Source organism: Camelus ferus, chromosome 17, assembly GCF_009834535.1.
Source record: "Camelus ferus isolate YT-003-E chromosome 17, BCGSAC_Cfer_1.0, whole genome shotgun sequence".
Lineage (NCBI taxonomy): Eukaryota > Metazoa > Chordata > Mammalia > Artiodactyla > Camelidae > Camelus > Camelus ferus.
Window position 1 is genome coordinate 11918724 of NC_045712.1, and position 24970 is coordinate 11943693.

The 24970-nt window shown below is 35.5% G+C and overlaps 1 long non-coding RNA gene across 1 annotated transcript; it reads right to left on the minus strand.

Moving 5' to 3' along the window:
• Nucleotides 1–578: 578 nt before the first annotated feature.
• LOC116657087 lies at nucleotides 579–24636 on the minus strand. The gene is made up of 4 exons (XR_004312021.1): nucleotides 24626–24636; nucleotides 18971–18979; nucleotides 17836–17837; nucleotides 579–685 (listed from the first exon to the last, which is right to left on the minus strand). It is a non-coding gene; the product is annotated as an uncharacterized LOC116657087 (long non-coding RNA).
• Nucleotides 24637–24970: the final 334 nt, after the last annotated feature.

Sequence of the window (24970 nt, forward strand, 5' to 3'; positions counted from 1 at the left end):
TGGCGTTGATGCTGGCAGGGTGGGCGAGTGGTGTCCAGATGATGCAGTGCTTTATAATCATGCCAAAGTTTCTGGTCTGAATCTTAAGCATATTTTAAGTCAATAGCATAAACTACCAACCATGTTAACAACTTACACTTTTTTTTTTTTCAAAACACTTTCCAAACTCCTACCTTATTTTGCATCAACAATGACTTTATTAAGCAGCTATAGTAGGCGAGGATATGTGTTATAATCCTTAGACCCAGAGAGGCTGACTCATACATTATCAGAAGTTGGGTTTGAGATAACGTAAAGTTTCATTACTTCAAACTAATGCCAGAAAGATATGATTTATGAAGACGCCTTAAAAAATATTCTCTTTACATTTTTATAGTTATTACCTAATAAGTAGATATTATTTGTAAGATTGGGGGTCTTTCCAAGGTTCAGTGAGTAATTAAAACTAACTTATAATCCATTTGTTATACTTTATATAAATGGATGTTTTAGCTGTCGGGAAAAGTTTGTTTCAAGAATGTTTAGAGATAACACTCCCCACTGCAAAAATTGAAATTTTACATTATAAAGTCAGTTGTTTACAAACGTGTTGACACTTTCATGTAGTTGACTTTTGCATGTTGTTCCTAAGTTGTCATTAACATTAATTAAAAATCAAGATACCATATTTACTCACACATTTCCCCTTTTCTAGGTACTTTCATATTTTAGGATAAAAATATAAACTCCTCTTCACAACTGCTTTTGCTTCTTGCTTTAAAATAAAAATGCTCTTCCCAAGCTTTGCTTCTTATGTTTTTGCTAGAAAACAGAGGTGAAAATGAAAGGACTGTATCCATGCTTATCTTCTACTTGACCAGGTGGGAAGAGAAAAACATTCAGCCCTCCCTTGCACTGCAGGCTCTCACACCATTCCTTTCTCCTCTGTGCCTCCTCTTCTGACCACCCTCCCTCCTTTGCTCAGGGTAGGAGTGCAGAGCTATCACTTTCCTCCAGGAACGTCCAACCCATGGGGATAAGGAGAGTCTGGAAATGAGGCTGGGAAATACTTGCTCTGGACCAAGGTCCCTCAAATCTAGAACTTGAAATGGAATGAACACCTAATGGAAATATCACCTTGCTGTCAGCTGTAAATCCCCTCCCTTCTCTAACATTTGTCTATTTCACTATAGCCTTTAAAAAGTCTTGGGCTCCCAGTGGTACTTTTTAAGCAGTGTGTTTCTGTATGGAAGGAAGAGAGCAGTTAGATTTAGAATCCAGTTAACTTTGCGCCTGAGGATTGCTGGATTAACTCTGAACATGTCACTCTGCTCTAGTAAACTGAGTAAGAAACATCAGATTAATGACGATGATAAAAGATAACAGTGAAGTAGAAGCCATGTACTATGAGAATTTTTTGTTTCCTTCATCCTGTTTACAACAGGAAACATTGTGAATAGTATTTCATACCCTGGAATTGTGCAGTACACAATCTGTACGACAAATATGCCAATTCTAGTTAGAGATATAAAATTATATAGGTGAGATTCATATACAGTGCAAGAATACTTAACTTTTGCCAAGTTACTTGGCTTTTAAAACTCTTAAGACTATCCAGGGAAGATATTAAAAGTTGTGTGTTTTTAAAAATCTAATTAACATCTAAAACTTTGTCAGTCGAGATATATATCCTGTGATTCTGGAGCTAAACATCAAAATTATAAATCCCAGTCCATGGCGGTGGTCACCTGCAGTAACTACTGGCCTGCAATCAAGTATATACATAAAAATACTGGCAATAAGATCTGATAAAAAGAAAATTTTAATTCAGATATTGTGACATAATTGTGGTCAGTAACCAAAATGCCATTAAAAGTAATTTGTGGAGATTTCCACTTCTGGAAAGACAGAGTAGACAGTTTTCCTTATTCCTCCTACCAGGCACTTCTAAGCCTCTGGATATTATCTATAAGACAGATAGAAGATGAGTCTGAAAGGTGGAGAGAAAAGGCAGATGGGCTAGGGACCTCAGGCCTGAGGAATGGCACAATCAAAAACCCACTCATCATTCAAAGGACTAAGTAAATCTCAACTTGAACAAGAAAAGACAATCAGCATCTGCCAAAACCAAGATGACACAGATGTTATCAGACAAGGACTTTAAAGCAGCCATCGTAAAAATGTTTCTGAGCAGTTCCTAACACACTTGAAACAGATGAAATTATAGAGTCTAAGCAACGTAATAGAAAGTATTAGCAAAGGAACTGTGATCTAAACCTGACACCTTATACAAAATTTAACCCAGAATGGGTCCTGGACTAAAGTGTAAAATGTAAAGCTATGAACGTTTTTTAATATAGCAGAAAATCTTCATGATCTAGGGGAAGGCCAAGACTTCTTAACCTTGACACCAAAAGCAGGGTTCACAAAGAAAAACGATCACTAAATTGGACTTCATCAAAATTAAATTTAAAAACTTTGCTCTGTGAAAGATCCTGAAAAGACAAGCTACAAACACAAAGAAATGTATCTGACAAACACCTTACATCTAAAATGTATAAAGAACTCTCTTAACAGTAAAACAAAGCAAAATCCAAACAGTCCTATTAGAAAATGACAGAGGACGTCACTGAAGAGGATGTATGAGTGACAAACACATGAGAAGATGCCCAGCATCACCAGCTGTGGGAGACATAATAATGCAGCACCCCCCAAAAATCCGTAATTCTAATCCCCAGAACCTGTGACTACATACCAAAGGATGTGATTAAATTTTTAAGAGTCTTGAGATGAAATTGTCCTGGATTATGCTGCCGGGCCTGATGTAATCACAGGGGTTGTCGTAAGAGGGAAACAGGATCAGAGATAAGAGAAGATGCTATGATGCTGGCTTTGAAGATGGAGAAAAGGGCCAGGAGCCAAAGATTATCTCTAGAAGTCGGAAAGAGCAAGGAAGCAGATTCTCCCCTAGAGCCTCTGAAAGGAATGCAGCCCTGCACACCCATTTTAGACTTCTGACCTCCTGAGTTGCAAGATAATAAATTTGTGCTGTTTCAAGGCACTAAGTTTGTGATCATTTCTTATAGCAGCAATAGGAAATTAATATAACGAGCCATTAGAGAAATGCAAATTAAGATCACAGTGAGATCTTACTACATACCTATGAGAGCAGTTAAAATTTGAAAAATAGTGACAATACCAAATACAGGTGAAGATGTGCAAAAAATAAATCTCCCTTACATTGCTGATGGAAATGTAAATGATGTGGCCTCTTTGGAAAATTCTTTAGCAATTTCTTAAAAAATTAAACATACATTTACCATAGGATCCAGCAGTTGCACTCCTGGGCATTTATCTCAGACAATTGAAAACTTACGTCCATCCCAAAACCTGTACATGAGTGTTCCCAGCAATTTTATTTGGAAAAGCCAAAAACTAGAAGCAATCAAAATGCCCTTCAGGAAGTGAATCATTAAACTATGGTACATTCATACCATGGAATACTACCCAGCAGTAAAAAGGAACTGTTGATACACACAATGACTTGAATGGATCAAGGACATTGTACTGAATAAACAAAGCCAATCTCATAGTAAATTGTTTCTTTTACAAAACATTCTCAAAATAATGCAACTAGAGATGGGAAGCCAGTTAATGATTGCCAGGAGTTAGGGAAGATCAGCAGCTGTTGGAGGTGGGTGTGAGTATGAAGGTGTAGCAAAAGGGAAATCTTTGTGTGATAGAGTTGTCCTATATGTTTATTATGGTGTTGGTTACACAAATCTATACCTATGATGCTCGTCACACAAAGCTATACCTCTGAAAAAATGACATAGAACTATATACACAATGCCAAGTTACTGATTTGATAGTGTACTATAATTATATAATTATGTAAGACATAACCATTGGGCAAAACCGGGTAATGGACGCATGAACCTTTATGTGCTATCTTTGCAACCCCCTGTGAATTTATAATTACTTTTAATAAAATTTTTATTGAGTTATAGTCAGTTTATAATGTTGTATCAATTTTATAATTATTTTTTAAGTTAAAAAAATTGTGGCAAAAGGTGGGAAGGAGTCAACTGGTATCTTTCTAAAAGAGCCAGCTACAAGTTTAACTGTGAAGCTTTGTCTAGGAAAACCAAGATACAGATATTATAGACAGAAGAGTTTTTAGTTCTTTTTTTTTTCCATATAATTTCTCCATTTTCCCCCAACTTGAAATATATTATGCATACAAAAGAAAACATAAAATACACATTTACAAATTATTCAATAAGTTGAATATAACCAGTGCCTTAAAAGGCCTTTACATTCGACCGTTGTGGCAGCCCCTCTCTACCCCAGGGATAACCTCTCTCCTCACATTTGTGATAATCCCCTGGTTAAAAAGTTTCCTTTCTGTGTATTTATCTCTAAACACTATGGTGTGTATCCTTCCTTGTCTATTTTCAGCTTTATATAAATGGAAGCATATGGCTTGGATTCTTCTATGAGTTACTTCTTTTGCTACTATTGTGTCTTTAAAGTTTATTTTTGTGAGCTGGGCTGTAGTTCATTCCTTTTTGATGCTAAATAGTATTCTGTGTATGAAATGATTACAGGTGAACTTTCTGCTCTACTGTTGTTGGATATTAAGCCCAAATCCTTTTTCTGTCTTCTAGGAGCAAGTTTGACCAGAGGGAATGTGTTCTTAGCTGCTCCCAGCCAGGTCCAGCTGGTGCGGAGACTAGGAGGATGACTGCCTAATACGGGGCTGCCTTGTGGCACTCACGTCCTGCAGTACTAGTTTTATCAGGAACAATGGCAATGATTTGGCCTCCATTTGCCTCACTCTTTTTGACTGATTTCTCAGTTGTTTCAGTTAGGTGGGGAAGAAAAAGATCATCTATTTGTTCTCTCTTTTGAAATCTGACACTGACATCCTAATTACCAAATGTATTCTCTTTTTCTTGACCTTTCAATTGTGTTGATGTCTCCCTCTTTCCTGAACTTCCCCTTCCATGGTTCCATCCACATTTTCATGGTTCTCCTCTTCTTATTGAGTTTTCTCTTTGTTAGCTCTTGTATTAAATAGACCTTGAGTGGTTACCACGTGCCAGATGCTTTGCTGGCGCCTCACTTGTTAACCCTTCTAGATCAGTTTTAGAATAATTTGGTCAAGTGAAAAAATTTTGTTGTTTAATGTACGTATTGATTTGGGAATAATGAATATCCTTCCAATATTTATTTGTCCTATATAAAAGCTGGAATTTGCGCTTTTTGTTAGTGTATACAAGTTGATTTTTTTAATCAGTAGGGTATTTTCTTCATATATTTTATTAGTATTGCCATTTAGGTTTATCCCAATATGATGTTTTTGTTCTTATAGATAGATTTGTGTGTGTTTCTGTGAAATATGTTTTCTTTTTAGATTATGTTTTCTGATTGATGTGTTAAAAAGCCACTAGTATATATATTTTGTTAAATATATATGCATGCATATGTATATGTATATTTATAGGTAAATGTCCATTTTTGTATGTTTGTGTATATATGTATATACACACACATATTTTATACAGAGACTGGATATATATAATTGAAGATATATGTATAGTCTCTATTATACTTATTAATTCTAATAGGCTTCTTATTGATTGTATTGGGATTTTTAGGTAAAAATGTAACACCTGCAATTAATAATGATCATTTTTTCAATTTTACTCCACATATACAACTTTTTTTTTTGTTTTTTGTCTTCTCCAGAAATTCAAGAACAATGCTAGGTAGGGAATTTTGATTTTATTTCTAATTTCACACAAATATTCCTAGCATTTTCGTCCTTATGTATGACATTAGATATAAATTTGAGCTAGAAATTGATTGACTTACAAAGGGTAATAAGTTTGAATATTAGTCTTAAAGAGACATTTAAATAGGTAATGAGCATTAAATTTCATCAAAATGCCCATTAAAACCTTTCGAGACTGCTTAATGGTTTCTTATTTGCTCTATTGATGAGTTACCATCCTAGAATCATATGATGAACTATTTTAATATATTGGTGAATTCTATTGTTAGCTCTTTTTTTAAATGTACCTTATACCATAGTAAGACAGATCTATAGAATACATTTTAATGTTATCTTTCACATATGTAGAGTTTAGGATTTAACTTTGGAAAATGACCAAGGTAGCGTTCCACATTTTTCTGTGGTCCAGAATAGTTTGTAATGCACAAAAATTATCTATTGCATTACTATTAAAGAATTCATTCATAATGGTGTTTGGAGCAAGAGCCTTTGACAACTTCCTAAATTTCTCCCTTGATTTTCTTTTATTTGGACTTCCTGTTTCTTCTTGAGTCAAGATTTTATATGTATAATTTTTCAGAAAAAGTATTCCTCTTATTATTAGTTTTCGAATACATTATGCCAGTGTGTGTAGTGTTCTCTTTTCATTTTTACTTGTGTTACCTCTGTGGTAACATCTTTTTTCTTTCTGATATCATTTACTATGTTTTCTTCTTATGTTCTTAGACTTTTTAGAAATGTGTCCATTTTCTTTATTTTCATAAAGACCTAATTTTGAAATCATTAATTTCTACAATCATCATCATTATTCCCTTCAGCTATGAGCCTCAGGCTTTAAAGTATTTATTCAGATTTAATTCTTGGTATAAATGCATTAAAGCTGATCACTCTTTGTCTAAAGAGCATCCTGACCACATTCCATAATTCCTACTATGTAAATAATGTTCAGCTTAAAAATAACTTTTTTAAAACCAAGAGTTATTTGGGATGATAATTGAAAATTTTTAAGTAGTATCAATTTTTGGTTTTGAACTCTTATTATTTATTTTTCTTTAAGGTGTATAGCTACCAATTCATTATATAGTTATGAAATGATTAAAATAAGCTGAAAAGTGCAGAGAATAATATGGTATATATTCAGGTATCCACGACCCAGAATTGATAGATACTACTTCTTTCATGCTTGCTTCAGCGATTATTTTTTAAGGAAAGAAATATTACAAATAGGTTTGAAACCCCCTTTTTACTTTCTCTGGACCTAGTCCCCTCTGTATTTCCCTTCAGAGGCAACCTCTATTCTGAGGATGATTTGTATCTTTCCTGTCCATCTCTGTATATATTTGCTACATAAACTGTATTTTAAATAAAACTATTTAAATAAATACTATATAAATGGTGTAGTAAACATTGTGAAACTTGATTTTTACCCATTATATTTCAATACATATGAAGTTAAGGTATATACCTAAGAGTGGGTTTGTCTATATTCAACTTTACTAAACTTATTACCAATTCCTTTTCCAAGTGGTTGTACCAATCTGTACTCCTGCCAAAAGTTTATCAAAGTTCCCTTTTTGACCACATGCTTGCTAACACCTGGTATTAATCTACTATTAAATTTTAAAGCATGAAATGTTGTCATTGTAGTTTTAATTTGCATTCACCAAATTCCTAGTGAGGCTGAGCATCTTTTAAATAGGTTTGTTTATAGACTTTTCTCACCAATGAGTTACCAACTCATAGCCTTTGCCCATTTTTCTCTTGCGTTTTCTTATAGATTTGTAGGAATTATCTGCAGGTTCTGGATAGCGATGCCTTTGCTCTTAAAATCTTGCAAATATCTTCTTGTGTGTCATTGTCTTTTAACTGAGTTTATAGTTCTTTTTTATACATTTTTTATTTTCATGTAGTCAGATTTATCAAGCAAGCTTTTCTTTATAATCTAGTCCTTTATGCTTCAGTATCATACAAGTATTCTCCTAACTTCTACAAAAAATTTTTTAGAAGTTTTGTTTTTCACGTTTTGGTTTTCGATCCACCTGAAATATTTTTTGTATGTTATATGAAGCCAAATGAGGGCAAACAAATGGGTAGACTCATGAGAGCTCTGTATTACCTGTCAGAGCTGAGGTAAATGAGGCACAGCCTCTGCACCTTTGGAGAGCAAATGTCTGATTAACAGGCTAAGCCATGCCTGCAAATTTTTATTGACAGTGTTGCCGGCTTCACTGGTTTAAGAGCTTTCAAATATATATAAATAGGGTTCTTTTCTGGAAGCTGGAATATTTGGCAAAGTACTCATTTGTCCTACATGAGAGATAAGATGGGTATTAGTAAATAGAAAGAAGGACGTCAACTCTTTCAAAGCTTCCGCTTTGCTTCAATGAATGAGATGCCACATTAGAGCCAGAAGAACTGGTCAGCAAAGAAAGAATGGGAATCTGAGAGAAGTTTCTTGTCTCTTCAGTCAGATAATCACAGTTTGACTGCTGTTTATCTTCATTGTAGAGTGGCTTTATTATTTTTGTAAGCAATGTGAATTTCCAGAATGAAGGGCACACCCAAATATACATGTGTAAATATATTCCACATACAAGAATAAATAAATAAGTATTTAGATTTTTCCCATGTGGGTTAATAGACCCTCTTCTAATCCCTTACTAGGTCAGCACTAAACAAGAATTAGCTTTATAGCAGAGCCTTTTTATTGTGCTTCTGGTGAAAAATGAGGTTTCTATACCAAGAATCTGCTAATACAACTTGTTCCCATATCTGGGGATGGAATCATTTAATAGATGTTCCATAAGCTTTTCTTGTCTAGCTAAAATATATCTGAACAAACAGGCTAAATTTGACTGCTGAATCTGGCTGTCCAGGGAATTCTTAAGTTGTGTTCAGCTCTAATTTTATCATCCCCACACTTCACTGGTGAGTCCTCTGAACCACCCTCCTCAAATTCTCTTTGTCTTCTCACACAGGTACCCATCACGCCAACAGTGCCATGCCCTGTCAGGAGCCCCACGTGGCCAATAAAATACAAAGATCAGAAGGACACAACATAGTACCTATAGTCAACAGTAATGTAGGATGCACTTAAAAATTTGTCGACAGGGTAGATCTCATGTTAAGTGTTCTTACCACAATGAAAAATTTTTTTCTAAAGTATTTATTTCCCTTAGTGCCTTCATAGAACAGCATAAGGACGAAACAAGAAAATTGGAGTGTGCATATACAGCTGTCACAACTAGCTAGTGGAAATCAGAGTTGTGACATGATATTATCTTTCACAGATTGCTTCATAATGAGAAAAATGTAAGTCAAGTCAAGACCTAAGAATGACTGAAGACATCAGCATGAATGCTTTAGAGGAAAGTGACTAGTTTTATGTTGCCTACCTATAGAAAGGAGATAGTAACCCGAGTTTACTGCTCTTCTAAAATAGGACAGGAAAGAGAACTGAGATATGAAGATGACATAATTTTTAATAGGTTTCATTTCTAATTGACATAGAAAGTGCAAGCTGTCGGGGGCAGATATAGCTCAGTGGTAGAGTGTGTACTTAGCATGTACGAGGTCCTCGGTTCAATCCCCAGCACCTCCGTTAAAAAGTAAATAAATAAACCTAATTACCAGACCCCCAAAAAAGAAAGTGCAAGCTGTAAATGGGCTGTAGGTACATACCCTGGTAATTTGCCTCTTCAAGTCAAATCAGTAATAATAAAGATACATACTTTTTTTTTTAATGTTTTCTATGCTTCCAAGTGGACCAGCCCACTGATAAAAGTTAGGGTGTTGCCAGATATGGAGAACAAACTAGTGGTTACCAGCCGGGAGAGGGAAAGGAGGTGGGGCAAGACAGGGGTAGGGGATTAAGAGGTACAAACTACTATATATAAAATATATAAGCTACAAGGATATATTAAACAGCACAGGGAATTTGGCCAATGTCTTATAATAACTACATATAGAATATAATGTTTAAAAATTTTGAATTACTATACCTGAAACTTCTATAATGTTATAAATCAACTGTACCTCAATAAAAACAGTTAGGGTGTTGTACTGTCATCAATAGTAATTTTAGTTCATGACATCTTACATAAAATACCTTTAGTTGGTAGAGACAAAAGGTAAAATTAACTGAAGTCCAAACCAGAAAAATTTACTGTGAGACAGTAAATGTTTTAGAAAAGAAAGTCAGCCTTTTTATGATAGTAATATAAAGACATAATGTCCTAGCATAATATTCTGAAGAAATGAATTTAACACAGTTATTATATTAGGCAGGCTTGGGATACATATTGATTTATGAGAAGTAGAAGAAACCAATCCTCTAAAGAGCTCCAGCATACCCTAATGCAGCTCCAAGAATTGCTTTGATAGCTCTCTCTTGGGAAAATCAGATGAAAGCTTGCCCTAGGAGTGATTAAGAGATTTATGGGATTTATACACCAACATGAAAGCTCAGGATTTTAGGCTTGTACTAATTGTTTCCAACCCTAGGTCCCCAAAGTCTGACTCTACTATTGAGATATCTTAAAAGATATTTCAAAATGTGCTTCAGGAGTCCCACAATTCTTTAATTCAAACATTACCTCCTACATTTTTAGACAGTATTTAAATTGTGATAGACTGAAATAGACACACTTGTTCAAAAGTGTTGAAAACCAAATCTTAACACATTAGAGGAAATTAATGCCTGATCTTGTGCTGTCAGGCGAACTCACTGAAGAATAAGTTTCAAAATAATGGTTGCTTTGACATCTTTTTCCATATAGTTGAACTTCTTATCAATGCAACATTTATCTTTAAAAAATTTATGTAGCTTTGCATACATGTCTTTTTTATTAATTATTCAGGACTGTGCATGTCTGTCACATTAGATTGTATACTTTGCATCAGCTTTTAAGTTTGCCAGTAATTTTTACAATATAAATAAGAGTCGTTAGACTTTGCACGTTGTAGTAGTACCATCCTGCCAGCTGCAGACAACATTAGCAGCGAAGGCAAATCTTGAACTTAATATGCAAAACAAAATCCATTTTACTGTTTTGAAACTTGAAGTGAGTCTCTATTTAATAGAGACAAGCATTGAAGTATACAGAAGATTTTTAAAATAACTACTCCAAATGTCACATTGTAAGATAAATTTTAAAAATATTTTCTACGAAAAAATTACATCTTTTTTTTATCAACTTCTCTGAAATTTAAACACTTACCTACTTGCTTAGGTGAGCAATCGGATAACAAAATGAATAAGTGTAGAAAAACATCTAGCATCCTCTGTGGTGTTTTAGAATCAGTTTAATTGTCCACTACCCTGAGAATGCAAAATGAATGGCTTAGAAAAGTAGCATTTTCAGGCCTACTTAATGAATTAGGAATCTCTCCCTATTATACAAACAACACAAAATATAAAAATTTGTTGAGTGTCAAAACTGATAAAAGTTATCAGTCAAAACTGATAACTACTCTGATGATAACTGTTGCTTTCAAATTATCAGTTTGTCAAAACAGCCTAACTGTTTTCTCTGGTTTTATAAACAAATGAAAGCTATTACAAATGTGAAGTTATAAAACAGGTTAAAACTACTAAATTTCTTCTTTTCGTTTATGTACCCAGAGTTTGTAAAAGGTTAACATTTGAAAAATGAGTTCCACTGTTGCTGGAAACTTTTGAACATTGCTGTATTCAAATAATACAAAGATCAAAATTACTGGGTTTTAGGGGAAGGGTATAGCTCAGTGGTAGAGTTCGTGCTTAGCACGCACAGGGTCCTGAGTTCAATCCCCAGTACCTCCATTAAAAATACATTAATTAATTTAAAAACCTAATTACCTCCCCACCAATAAATAAATAAATACTGGTTTTTGTACAAGTAAGCATTCCATATACGTCAACTATCATCCTTAAGATTTATTTGCTTTTCTTGCTATTTAGGTTCTGAAGACCTAAGATCTGCTTCTCATTTTGAAAACTGCATCTGTCCAGACAGCCAATTCTAGCACTGTCCTCTAAGCAATAGATACCCCCCAAACCACATTTGTGCAGTCTGTGGTGTTTACCAAGGTTATTTTGTAGGTTTGCATGTTCAAGCTAGTATTTCAGTGGCCTCTGATTTTCTCCTGGTTGCCTGCCTACTGTTTACATGAACTGCCGTCCTCTTCATAGTGATCTCTTAAGTTCCAGCTTCAGAGTCTGAGAAGCTAGCTTCCCACAGGCACGATTAATTCAGTCACAGGATTTAGCTAAATTTTCTGCTCAGGGTTATCTGAAGTAGAGTTCTCTGTTAAAGAGAAGAGCAGAGACCTGAAGAAAGACTCTCTTAAAACAAGATGTACCATTTAGAGACAAACTTAGGAAGAGACCAGGTAAGACTGGCTATTTTTCTAACTCATCTTCAGGCTCTATGGCTCAATGTTTGATTTAACCTTGAGTTTCCCTTGAAAGCTTGAGTGAGTCCCTTGCAATCTGATTTTTTGGTTTTTCTAGAGCTTCTTTACGTAATTAAAATCTTACCTGCCATGGTCAGTTATCAAAACCACTGTAGCTTTTGTTCTTCACAGACCATTTATACCATCAGTCTCTTTCTACTTAAAATTTATACAGAAAAATATTTCTTCTAGTTTCTCAAGTTATTTGCCTTATTTCTCTGCTCCTTCACATGCCTTTCGCCCAGTAGAAAAGGAGAGATTAAAACATCAACAGGCATGACAGTAATTCTAGCTTGCTTGAGGTGTTTCCAAGCTTTTTTTTTTTTTTTTTTTGGAATGGAACTTCATTTATTCTCAGCTTGCCTGCCATCTTCTGCCACCTGCCCTCTGAATGCACATCATTAGTCTTCAGAGTCCCAGCTTGCTCTCTTTGAATAGAACTAGGCTCCTTTTCCCCAGAATTTAACTGTTTTTAAAATAAAAGACACAGCTAAACACAATATTAAAATAATTTTAAAGGAATCCTAAGGTGGCTCCTCCAAAATGTCTCATTAACTGAAAATATTGTTTGTGTACATAACAGCTGAACATGGCGAATTTCTCCCTCTCTGTCTAATTTCCTGTCTCTCTTCTTTGACTCTGTACCGTGTGGGGATTTACAAGGCTCTGGAGAGACAAGGAGTCGGGGTAGATCCTCAGAGGCCAGGGGAGCAGAGAAAGAAATTCAGAGTGGGGATCCTGGCCAACATTTGGGTGGTGTGTCCTTTCTGTTTGCTAACTCTGTATCCAGTCATGGATTAACTTGCTCAATTCTTGGCCCCTGAGCCCTCTGTCTGGCTCACCAGATCCCTGGAATTGTATTTTAAAGCCAAATGGATAGATTCAGAGATCTATTAAGGATGTGACCAACTGTGGCAGTGGCCAGGAGCCACGGAAGGCCAAAACCCAGGAGGACTTCACCCTTCTCAAGCTGAGCATTACTTAAGCATTTTTGTATTTCAGTACAGTGTGGCACTACAGTGTGGGTCAGTTTCTTTCAAACTGATGTCATGTAATTCTGCTGCCTTCTGCAGTGTTCCCCATGATAACTTAATACAAGAATTGACAGAATGAATTAGGGTTACCTAGAAAAAGAAAACTACTACTAGATGTTTTATTATTTAAAAGTTTTAATTAATAATACAAAATTAAATAATATAAAAAAGGATTCAAAGAAAAATCTTACTCTCACCTCTGACCCTCTCCTCCCATTTTCCCAACCTCCCAACATAAGCATTATTATTGGTTTCTTGAGTGTGCTTCCAAAGTTCCTTCATCCCTATACAAGGGAATATAAATAGATAGCCTTAATTTCCCCCTTTTCCTGTGCAACATAGCATACTCAAATAGTGTTTCATACTTTGCTCTTTTCACTTCGTAATGTATCTTGGAGTTCCTTTGATATCAATACATAGAGAAAGCCCATATTCTTTTTTTACAGCAATGTATTATTCCATTGCATGGATCAAACATGATTTATTAACTAGATTCTATGAATGAAATATAAAATGCTTCCAATAGTTTTGCTGTTTCAAATATTGCTGCAAATATATTTATCAATTAATTAGTGTATTGTGACTTAGCTTACATTGTTTTCAGCGTATGTACCATTTTTATATCTTCTGATCTTCCAAGATCATGAAGGAATTTTTTTCATGTGTTCTTCTAATGCTTTTATGGTTTCACTTTTTACAGTTATATTTTTGATTCATTTGAAATTTATTCTGTATTTCAGTGTATCAGGTATGGGCACAGCTTTTTTCTAGAAGGCCATCCAGTTGTCCCAGTACCATTTATAGACTATGGCATGTTTTTCCTCTAACCTAAGATAGCTTCTTTACCATATGGCATGTGATTGGGTCTATTCCTGTATGTTTTACCCTGTTTCATTGATTTCTCTGTCTAGTCTTGGGCTGCTACCATAGTGTTTAAATTATTGACGTATTAGTCTATAATTTACCATCTGTTATGGTGAGTCTTACCTCTCTGCTTTTCTTTTTTAAAGTTTCTATTTGTTTATTTTGCCATGCTAATTTCATATTGAGTTTTTCCAGTAAAAAGAAAGGAAGAATAATATTGGGATTTTTATTGACATAATAACACTAAACTTTAAGTTAACATAGGACGAATGTCTATCTTTATAATAATAAGTCTTCTTGATCTAGAATAGAATGCATTTTTCTTTTTGGTATTCTTTGATAGTGTTTTAAAGATACCTTTATGTGTCCATATTTCTTAAATTTATTCTCTGTTACTTTTTCATTTGGTACTCTAAATTAGATCTTTTCTACTATTATATTTTCTGAATTTTTTTCACCTATAGATTTTCTCAAATCATAGTACACTTGGTTATTTTCATGAATGATGGGGGAGGAGGGCTAACCTGCAAGTCACTCACATTTGTCCAAGAGGCAGGCATTTATAATGATGTTTGAGCATGCACATCTGTAAAATCTAAGGCTTTTCTTGATAGAAAACATCACAACCTTAATGGGAAGTCTTTATATAGGAATTGCTTATTGGTGCCATTTCTTTATTTGGCTCCATCAATTCCCCACCTTTCCCACAACCCACATCATTCCAGTAACATTATACTTCCTGTTGTTAAATTTATCCAACCACTGCAAAATTGACATTTCTCAGAATTCACTTGCATCCAGTAAGGAATGTTTTCATTTAATTTTTAATTTTAATGCTTATTTAATTTAATATCTTCAAGGTATTCCTAGTAGGAGTAAACTGTTGACCCACAATTTAAGGTTCCCTACTCCCTGGCTCCAACCTACTTTTACATCCTTCATACCCCCAAATTTGACTACTCACTATTTCTTCCACACTCCCATACTTTTCCATCTTCAAATATCTAAACACTCCATTACCATCATATAAAATGCAGTGGGAAGCGAAGTCAGAAGGATTGGAAGCATGAGAAGGACTCTAACCACCATTGCTGGCTTACAGATGGAACCAGGCACCTGAAAAGCCTGAGAAGGAAATGAGTTTTGCAAACCACCAATGAGTTTGCAAGAAACCCCAGATGAGAGTTGCAGTTTCAGATGATACCTTGATTCTGACTAGATGTTAACATTTGCCTAATATTTGTGGGATATGCAAAATCCAAATCTAAAGAACATCAAGGGGCATTCAGATTGTTATAATGGAATTTAACAACTGAACACATTACTCGAAATGACAGCAAGAATTGGAGATAAAGTGGACACTCACCTTCTCTGAACAGAACTAGCAAGTGAGAAAAATGATGGGCATATGGACAAATACAAAGTAGAAAATACATGGGGTTAATAGTGGAGATAAGAACTTTTAAGTAAGCATGTATTATCTCCTCCAAAGAATGGACAAAATGTGTATGTGAGTGTGTGTGCTTCAGATGGTGTGGGTATTCTGGGGACAGCTTTGTCCCGACTAAGGTAATTAGGACATCTGTGGTAAAAGAGAGTAAAGGAAATGAAAAGTTTGGGACTTGATTGTAGAAGAAAGAATAGTAATAAACTGGGGCACAGATCAATTCACCCGTTATTCCCATTTGCAAGACACTGAGCCTATTATCAATCACTATTTTTAGAGAAAGTAATGATTAAATGGATGGGAAACAGCAGAAAGCTCATGGTTTACAGAACAATTTGTCACAGAGGTTGTAACCAGAGCAACATATTGTATTCATTATAGATCATAAGAAAAATTGTTCATTTCCTTTGACTTTGTTTTTGCTCTGCTGCAACATTACTTTTATTTTTCAAGGTGACACAAATGGTATCTTGGTGAGCATTTTTAGAAAGAGTTCATCATAGATTAAAAATCGCAAAGCTTCTGAATGATTCCAAATTATGCCATATTTCTTTAGCAAATTTTTGTGGGTATCAATCTGGCCTTTAAATATTTCTGGCCTTTAAACATCAGCATCATATGAGATCATTGTACCTCTGTAGTGTCTGTGAACTTCTGACATTAGATGCTGTATTTGGGGGATAAGAGCATATTTTTAAAAAGAGAGGTCCTGAGTGTCATCAGATGTTTGAAAGGGTCTGGAACTGAAATAATATTAATAATAAGAAGAATCCCTGTTCCGGAGCCTTATACAATGATACCTCTTTACTCTGAATGTTCAAGTTTTTTATTTCCACTTGAAACTGCATGGTGGCCCAGTGTATTTTCTGTTGATCTCCCATAGTGCTCCAGATTCACAAGAATGGATGTTCATGCGTGACGTTGTGTGGGAGAGTCCAATGAAATAAATACACATATTTAAAATATATATAGTGACTGGCGAGGATGAAAAAATTAAGCCATGTTTTCTTTTTATTTGTAAACTTTAAGCAAACACTCCATAATGGTACTTTTCAACCTTTGTAAGACAGGTAGATGGAATTGATAGTAAGCACAATTTTCCAATCATGTGAAACTCAGTATAAATAAACAAATACCTAAGTGTGGCCATAATAATAGAGTGGCTCTCAGTTAGATTTAAAAGCACGTGATTAAATCTTTCATGGTGCCGCATGACTCGCAGAATAAATCCCAAATCCTTTCACTTAGCTTTGTGTTCTAACCCTAGTTTAAGCCTACAGGTTTATCTGTAACAGGGCTTCCTAGACTCCCCACTATTGACATTGGGGTCACGTAATTCTTCCTTGTGGGAGACATTTATGCATCGTAGGATGTTTGGCATCATACCTGGCCTCCAGCCACTGAATGCCGATAGCTTCCCTGGACAGTCAGCTGTGGCAACCAGCAATGTCTCCAGACATTGACAGATGTCCCCCGGGGCCAGAATCTCCCTTGGTTAACAGTCACCAACGTACAGTCTTTTACTCCCTCAAACTTGACTTCCCCGCCATAAAGAATTTTTTCGGTTTTGGAATGCTCACGGTTCTTTCTCCTCTGTGCTCGTGTACATCTGTAACCTTTATGTTTATAATGCTCTCCCACTTCTCTGTGTTGGCTGAACTCCATCATCTTTAGGGCTCAACTTAGAAGTCTGGGCGAGGTAGGTACAGCTTTCACCAGCATTTGCCCTTTCATAGAGTGACCTTGCTATCTGGAATAGGTGAATGTTTGCTTGTCTGTATGTCCTATTAAACCATAAGTTGCAAGATGTCAGGGATCATTACTGAGTTCCTCACTAGTGGGTCACAACTGCTTGGCACATATTTGATGCACAATAAAGAGTTGTTGAATAAACTAACATTTTAGCCAAAAAAGAAAAAAAAAACCATTAGTCAATACTACTATAGTGCTACTTAAAAAAAATACATTTTCTAGCATAGCTATTGAGCATTAAGATTTCAAAACATAACCTTGGAGAAAACCTGGTATAACACATGTCAAACACAAATCACTGTTCCATTTTAATTCTTTCCATGCTTTTGACCTTTATAAATCTCCTTGGCTTAATTCATTTTATATTTAAAACCTATATTTTATCACAATTTGGCAGATTTTTGTTTGCTGTCTATTAGCACAGTAAAGGTCACATCATTAGATGAAGCCTGATGGCAGAAAAACACAGTAATTTGCCAATGGGAAACACATAGAAAGTGACTTCATTTTTTATGTTGTCCTACGACTTTTACCTTGGGGTTGACTTTAAATGTTATTACTCAAAATTGAAAATTATGTCAGAAGTGAATTCTGGAAAGTACACAAAAGAGAAAAATCACTTAGAAGTTCATATCTAAAAGCCTGGTTGTTTTACACAATTAAATCTTAGAAAGGTGCTTAAACTACTTTGGCTGACAAGGGGTTTAAAAGGCTTCTTAATAACAGCTACTTAAAGTGGGTACCAAACCCTAAGCTGTGTGTTCCACTTTGTTTCTTATCACTAACATCTTTTCTAATGATAGAGGAAAATGCCAGACAGATCGTTATTTGATGTGTACCAAATTGGATACAAACCACAGTCCATTCTTGGTAGTGGTGTGTGGGATGCAGGGCGATACCCACAATGTTTACTATAATTATCTAGGCACTGTTTCGCATTTCAAGGACTTCACTAAAACCCAAAGCAAGGTAACCTGCCCCAGTGATTGACCGAGTATCTGCTTTGTGCGAGCACTAGAGGAGGTAACAAGAGATAAGCGATACAGAGCACTTGCTTGGAGGAACTACCAGTCTGGTAAGGGAGGAAAGACCTGTACACAGAGGACTAAACTCTAGCAAAGAAATCCCCATGTGTTAAGGATAAACAGAATACTATATGAATTTGACAACAAGAGAGAGAGCATTATTGTGTGTATGAGTGTTTATGTCTGTGTCTCTATGTGTTTATAATGGGGTTGTCTCAGAAAGCAGGGTGTACTAAATAGATTAAATAACGTTTAAAGGAGCATTTACATAAGACATATTTCGGTAACAGTGGGCTGAGGATGTGTTTGGAGGTGAGAACTAAAATATTTGGTGCCTGACATGGTACTCACCTTGGTTGACAGGAGCTACATCTCAACAATTTTTGTCTCTACCCTACTAGTATTAAAATGTCTGTCACTCACTAATTGGTGGTGGTGGTGGTGTCAGTGTGTGAGGAAAGGGAGGAAGAGAAGGGAGAGAGGGGGAAGGAGGGAAAGAAGAAAGGGAAGAAGGAAGGGAGATAGAAACAAGAGATGCTTATATCAGAATTCTGTAACTTCAGCTATATGGAGTAAATCATCTGACAGCAGGCAATAGAAAAGACTGTGAGGAAAGAGGCATGAGATCAGATACCAGCTGAAACTACCAAGATAAGAGAAAATAAGACCCTAACTCTGGATGACCATGGGGATGAAAAAGAAGAAATTGATGAAAAAAAATTTATATGGAGGATTTCAGGAAGTGATAAATTACTGAATTAAGTGTTAGCAAGAAAGACTTGATAGCACTCTGAGGTTTCATGACGGGACAGCTCAGCAAGGTTAATAAATAGGGAAGCTGGTGGAGGGGGTTTATGGGAAACCTCTGCACTATAGTCTCAACTTTTCTATAAATCCAAAAATGTTCTATAAAATAAAGTCCACTCTAAACAGGGAGAGAGACTGTAGGTTGAGCAATCCACTTTGTAAAATGCTGCAGAGAAGGGATAGGTCCATGGGTTATACATTCATAAGTTAAATTCCAAGGAGACATTTCAGTGAACGTGGGGCAGGGAATTCAGTTTACGGAAAATGAAGTGGTGAGTGGGTGTTAAGGGCATGGAAGCAGTAAGAAGGATAATGTAGGAGGGAGGGTATAGTTCAGTGGTACAGTGCGTGTTTACCATGCGCAAGGTCTTGGGTTCAATCCCTAATACAAAAATGTATAAAAAAAAATAAATAAGCCTAATTACCTCCCCCTAAATAAATAAACATGTAAATAAGTAAATAGGATGATGGTGAAGATGGACTGTCCTGAAGAATCCAGGAGCTCAGATGGGAGCTCCATGAGTATGTGCAGGTGAAGGAAGAAACCAAAGAAAAGAGGGAGGCTGGAAGGGGTAGAGAAGGGGTGCATGATGAGTACGTGGTCGCTTCCTCTGCTGTAACCAATTACCATGCACTTAGTGGCTTAAAATAACATGAGTTTATTATCTTCATGTTCTGGAAGTCTGAATCAGTTCCAGTGGGCTGAAATCAAGCTGTCAGTCTATGCTCCTGCTAAAAGCTCTAAGTTAGAAAACATTTCCTTGCCTTTTGCAGCTTCTAGAGGCCACCTACATTCCTTGGCTTGCAGCCCCTTCCTCCAGCCTCAAAGCCAGCAGAGTAGAGAGAGAAAATTTGTCCTTCTTCCTCCTTCTGTTCTATTTGGGCTTCAGTGAATTGGATGATGGCTACCTACAAAGGGGTGGGCAGACCTTTTCACTCAGTCTCTGATTCAAATGCTAACCTCTTCCAGGCCCACCCTCACAGATAAACCCAGGAATATTGTTTTACCAGTGTCCTTAGCCCAGTCAAGTTGACACCTAAAATTAACCACCGTAGTCACCCTTTTCGGTTATGTGAAGGGTTCACACAAAAGATGCTGATTGGGCATTTTCCATGTCCATGAAGTCACCTGTGAGAAGTAATAGGCCTCTTGTCAAGGAGATGAGACTGTAGGGCACTTAAGGGAGGACTTGGGTTCCAGGTGATGCTGAGAAACAACTGTGCACCCGCCTTCCCCAGAGAATCCTCCGTCGGAGAAGGCAACCCTCTTTCTGCTAATTAGATGTTCATCCACCTGAGGACTGTGAGCTGCTCTCTCAAGACCCTTTTGCATAGAGTAATGGTTTGATGATCAAAGACCAAAATGCACTTTCAAAGTCATGCCCTTGTCACTAGTGTAGAAGCTAGTAAAATAGGGAAGAAGTAGAAACTTTGTCATCCAATTTTAAATGAAAGTAGATGACTGCTATGAAGTTGTAGTAAAAAGGTTTGAAATGCATCTACGAAACAGAGTTCACAGGAAAAAAGTGAGAAACCATCAACAATCAGAAATTTTCACTTATGTTATTCAATTTGCCTACATTTTCTAACTTTAAAAGATTCCAATTAACTGGGTTGGTAAGCTTCGTTCTGTACCATATATTTCGGATACAAAGACATTTTAGTAAAATTACCACTATTAAATTCCTGCAACTACAATGGCTTCATTTAGCCTGACCTCCTGACACTGAAAGAACATATATTATAGTTTTTAAATTAAAAAGAAAAAAAGGTTAGGAGCAAATTAAAGATTTTTTAATCCTTCAATATGTATAGTACATTTTGAGAAATATGTGGATTCATTTGCCAATGAACTTTCTATCTACTACCAAATTAGTTATGAAGTATAATTACTAATGCTATATCCAACTCTACCAAAAAGCAAATTTTAGAATTTTCATATTATTAGCCCCTAAATATAATCAGCTTTAGATCTAAAATAACTGACAAGGAATACATATCATAGAACCTTTGACAAATTTTTTATTTCATAATTAAAAGGGTTACCTCAAAACCCTCTTGAAATTCACAATGTAGAGCTTCAGACAAAAGAATTAAAGTAATACTCAGTCCTAACTTGAAAAGAGCTATGAGAGTATTCAATCTCACTGACTCAGTCCCTCCTCAGAATTCTTACCCCAGAAGATGATGAAAACATGTGACTTTTTCTAAACCAGATAGAGGTAGAAAACATATCACTTTTTTCTAAATCATGCTTAGAAGGACCACAGTATGCCTAAGACAGAGGAGAATCTGTTTAGTTTTTCAAAGCTACCAGTTGACATGGTGATAAAACTATAACCACAAAATATTGATTACCTTCTCTACTTAAATGTAATGCATTATTTTATCAAGTTCAAAGTATGTAGGTTTTTAAACAAAAGGTAGATGTATTCTTTTCTTACTTTGGGCTCCTGAAGGGGCTTATTCAAAGTTCTGCAGCCTTCTGGATATAATGAACACAGAAAGAGTGATGAAACATGGAGTAGGGGGCGAGTAAGAAAAATGAATAAAAGCTAAAAGTCAGAGAAAAGTTCTATATTGTGTTTATACAAAGGCAGTTTGATATGTGAAAAGAGTAATATATCTTAAGTGGCGTGTCATATTAAAATTGAAGAAAGAAAAATAAGAAAATTGCTGTGAAAATCAATTTATTCACTTGAGGAGTGTAGAAATATAATTATAGACTGGATAAAGAAGATGTGGTGTATTTATACAATGGAAATACTATTCAGCCATAAAAACCGACAACATAATGCCATTTGCAGCAACATGGATGTTCCTGGAGAATGTCATTCTAAGTGAAGTAAGCCAGAAAGAGAAAGAAAAATACCATATGAGATCAGTCATTTGTGGAATCTAAAAAAAACAAAAACAAAAACAAAACCCCAAAACGAAACATAAATACAGATCAGAAACAGACTCACAGACATAGAATACAAACTTGTGGTTGCCAAGGGGGAGGTGGGTGGGAAGGGACAGATTGGGATTTCAAAATGTAGAATAGATAAACAAGATTATACTGTATAGCACAGGGAAATATATACAAGATCTCATGGTAGCTCACAGAGAAAAAAATGTGACAAAGAATGTATGTATGTTTGTGTGTAACAGAAAAATTGTGCTCCACACTGGAATTTGACACAATATTGTAAAGTGATTATAAATCAATGAAAAAGTTTTAAAAAAAGGATTAAGTAAAAACTATTAATTTCCATCAAAAAGAAGTATAATTATATAAAACATATAAGTAGATATCTCCTTGTAAAAATATAAATCAAAGTTTTATTTAATATGTTATTTATAAAAATTAACTAGTCTTTAAAAAAAAGTAAGCTAAGGCCAATAATTTGCAACTATTAAAATAGATTCACCTAAATAATAGTTAACACAGAATGCACAGTATATGCTAGGAACTTTGTATATGTTTTATATTATATATGTTAATGCATTAACCCTCTAACATTTCTATGAGGTAGGTACTATTATTATCCCCAAGTTAAAGATGAAAAAACTGACACCATGAAAACTCAAGTTATTTGACAAAGATCACACAAGCCAGTGAGTGTTAGAGTTCAGATTCAAATTCTGGAAATTTTAGTGTTAGCTTTGTTTAGTTCATGTAATAAGTTACACATACTCTTTGTTCAAAACAAGCAAAACAAAAAACAAACAAACAAAAAAGCTACTCAGAAAGGAACAAACTGTCCAAAAGTGTATAAAATGAAACAATAAGAACACTTCTCCATCCTGGGCTCTGAAAGTAAACACCTTTGAGAGTTAAGTGTATAGACTTACATCTATGTATACCCATAGCACTTTCCCAAAAATGGGATACATTTATACAATGTATATCAGTCTTTTTCTTAATATCTGATGTACACATTGTTTCTTTAAAACACATCTTTCTATGTGTGATTACAAATAATGCAACAATTACTATTCTTATACACATAATTGTTTTTACATGTGTTGAATTTCTCTGGAACAAATTCCTAGGAGCTGGATTCTTGGATCTAAGTGTGTGTGCTTTAGGAAATATTGACAGATAATGATAAATTATCCTCCAAAATGAGAGTTAATTAGTTAATTACCACCTTGAATGTAATGTTAAAATCAGATCATCCTTTAAAATCATTATGTAGAAAAAGTCCTTTGTTTGCACTCTCCAGTGTTTTCTTATATTAACAACCATGTAAGATCTCTGCCCAACTCAGTGAACTGTATAATTAGTCCTACTCTTCTCAGTTTGGTTGTCTTAGTTTCTTTTTCCCCCCCTAGGTACACAAATCAGTCATTCACAGATAAAAAACTGTTTGCCCACAAAATCTGTTTTTCTCCCTTGTCTGATTTTGCAGTGATTGGCACTACCAGAGTAGGTATAAATAATAGCACCCCTTCTTCTGACTTACGCAGGAATGTCTGTCCTGCAACACATATGTTTGGTCTGAGTTTCTGCGAACATATTCTTTATCAACCAAAGCAAATTTATTTTTATGCCTAGCTTGCTGAGTATTTTTATTCACTTCAGGTGTTGAATTTTAAATAAATCAGTATGAGAGTATAGCTTTTCTCTCGTGTGATTTTCAGACTGCCTCTGTTTTCAGCAGCCTTTTCTGCTTTGTGTTTCTTCTAATGCTGCTTTCCACAGTGATTTGATTAGTTCCCATTTCTTTAGTAAGTTTGCCCAGCATATTTTTATCTTCTTTGTCTTATCACTTCTTGGATCTCTTTTTCCCATAGTATATAGTTTCTTCAACTAATACGACAATATAGCTTTGTATGTGTCTGAAGTTTTCTTTTGTTTTCTGGAATAATTCTTCTGTCATGTTTTCATTATCTACAAGTTACTTGTTATTTTTTTTTTCCTTTCTCTCTTTTTTTCCTTTTGTAGTATCAAAGCAGAGATCCCAAGGTTATTTCTTTCTGCGTGTTCCTCATGTTCCTCTTCTTTAAAGGTGGACAGTTTTTCCTGGGCAACTCTTTGACTCAAGAACAAAATAACAGCAATTTAGGGGAGTAATTGTCATTAGTTTTAATTTGGATTTCTTGTTTTTACATACTTTATCAGCAGATCACCTGTCTTCTGTCCTGGGGGCAGCACCAGTCCTCAGTTTCTAGCATTCTTCAGTTTGGGGTTAGCAGGAAGTTAGAGTGGCTTCATGTGTCACAAATCCTTCAGTGATTCCGTGTTGCTTTATCTCTGCTCCGCTGACTTGATTAGCACATGCAAAGGTCATCACTGCTTCTCTCCTCTCTCACTCACCTCCTTGCACTTTTAGGCACTTTTCCTGGGAAAGGCATCTGGTTTAGAGTAAACCCGGATGGCGAGCCTATCCAGGCGTTTCCTCCTCCATCCCTGCCCTCCCATTCTACTCTGCAGTGGCCTCCCCATAACCAGGCCTTCTCCTTTTCTTATGGCCTTCCCATCCATGAAAATCACCATTCATTTATAGGATCTTTTGGACTTCCTTCATTTACTTTCCAGGAAAATGCAGATCTATCCCAGCTAGTCTTAGTATGAGATAGTTCCTTGATTCCACATTTACCTGGATATCATTTAAAGCTTGCCCTTTAAATCTGAGATGAAATTTGAGTATTAATGGTCTGTAGTATCTGTTCAGCCATCCAACTTCTGAGGGGAGTAACCTGGGTTATGCATATCCACAGTAAGCCATCTTAGATACTCTGTACTTTCTCTTTGAATGTGTTGAATCCCTTGCTTCAAGGATCAGCTCTGCTAGATTGGATACTGTTTATAACTCCAGCTAAGAGAACCCCTGAAATC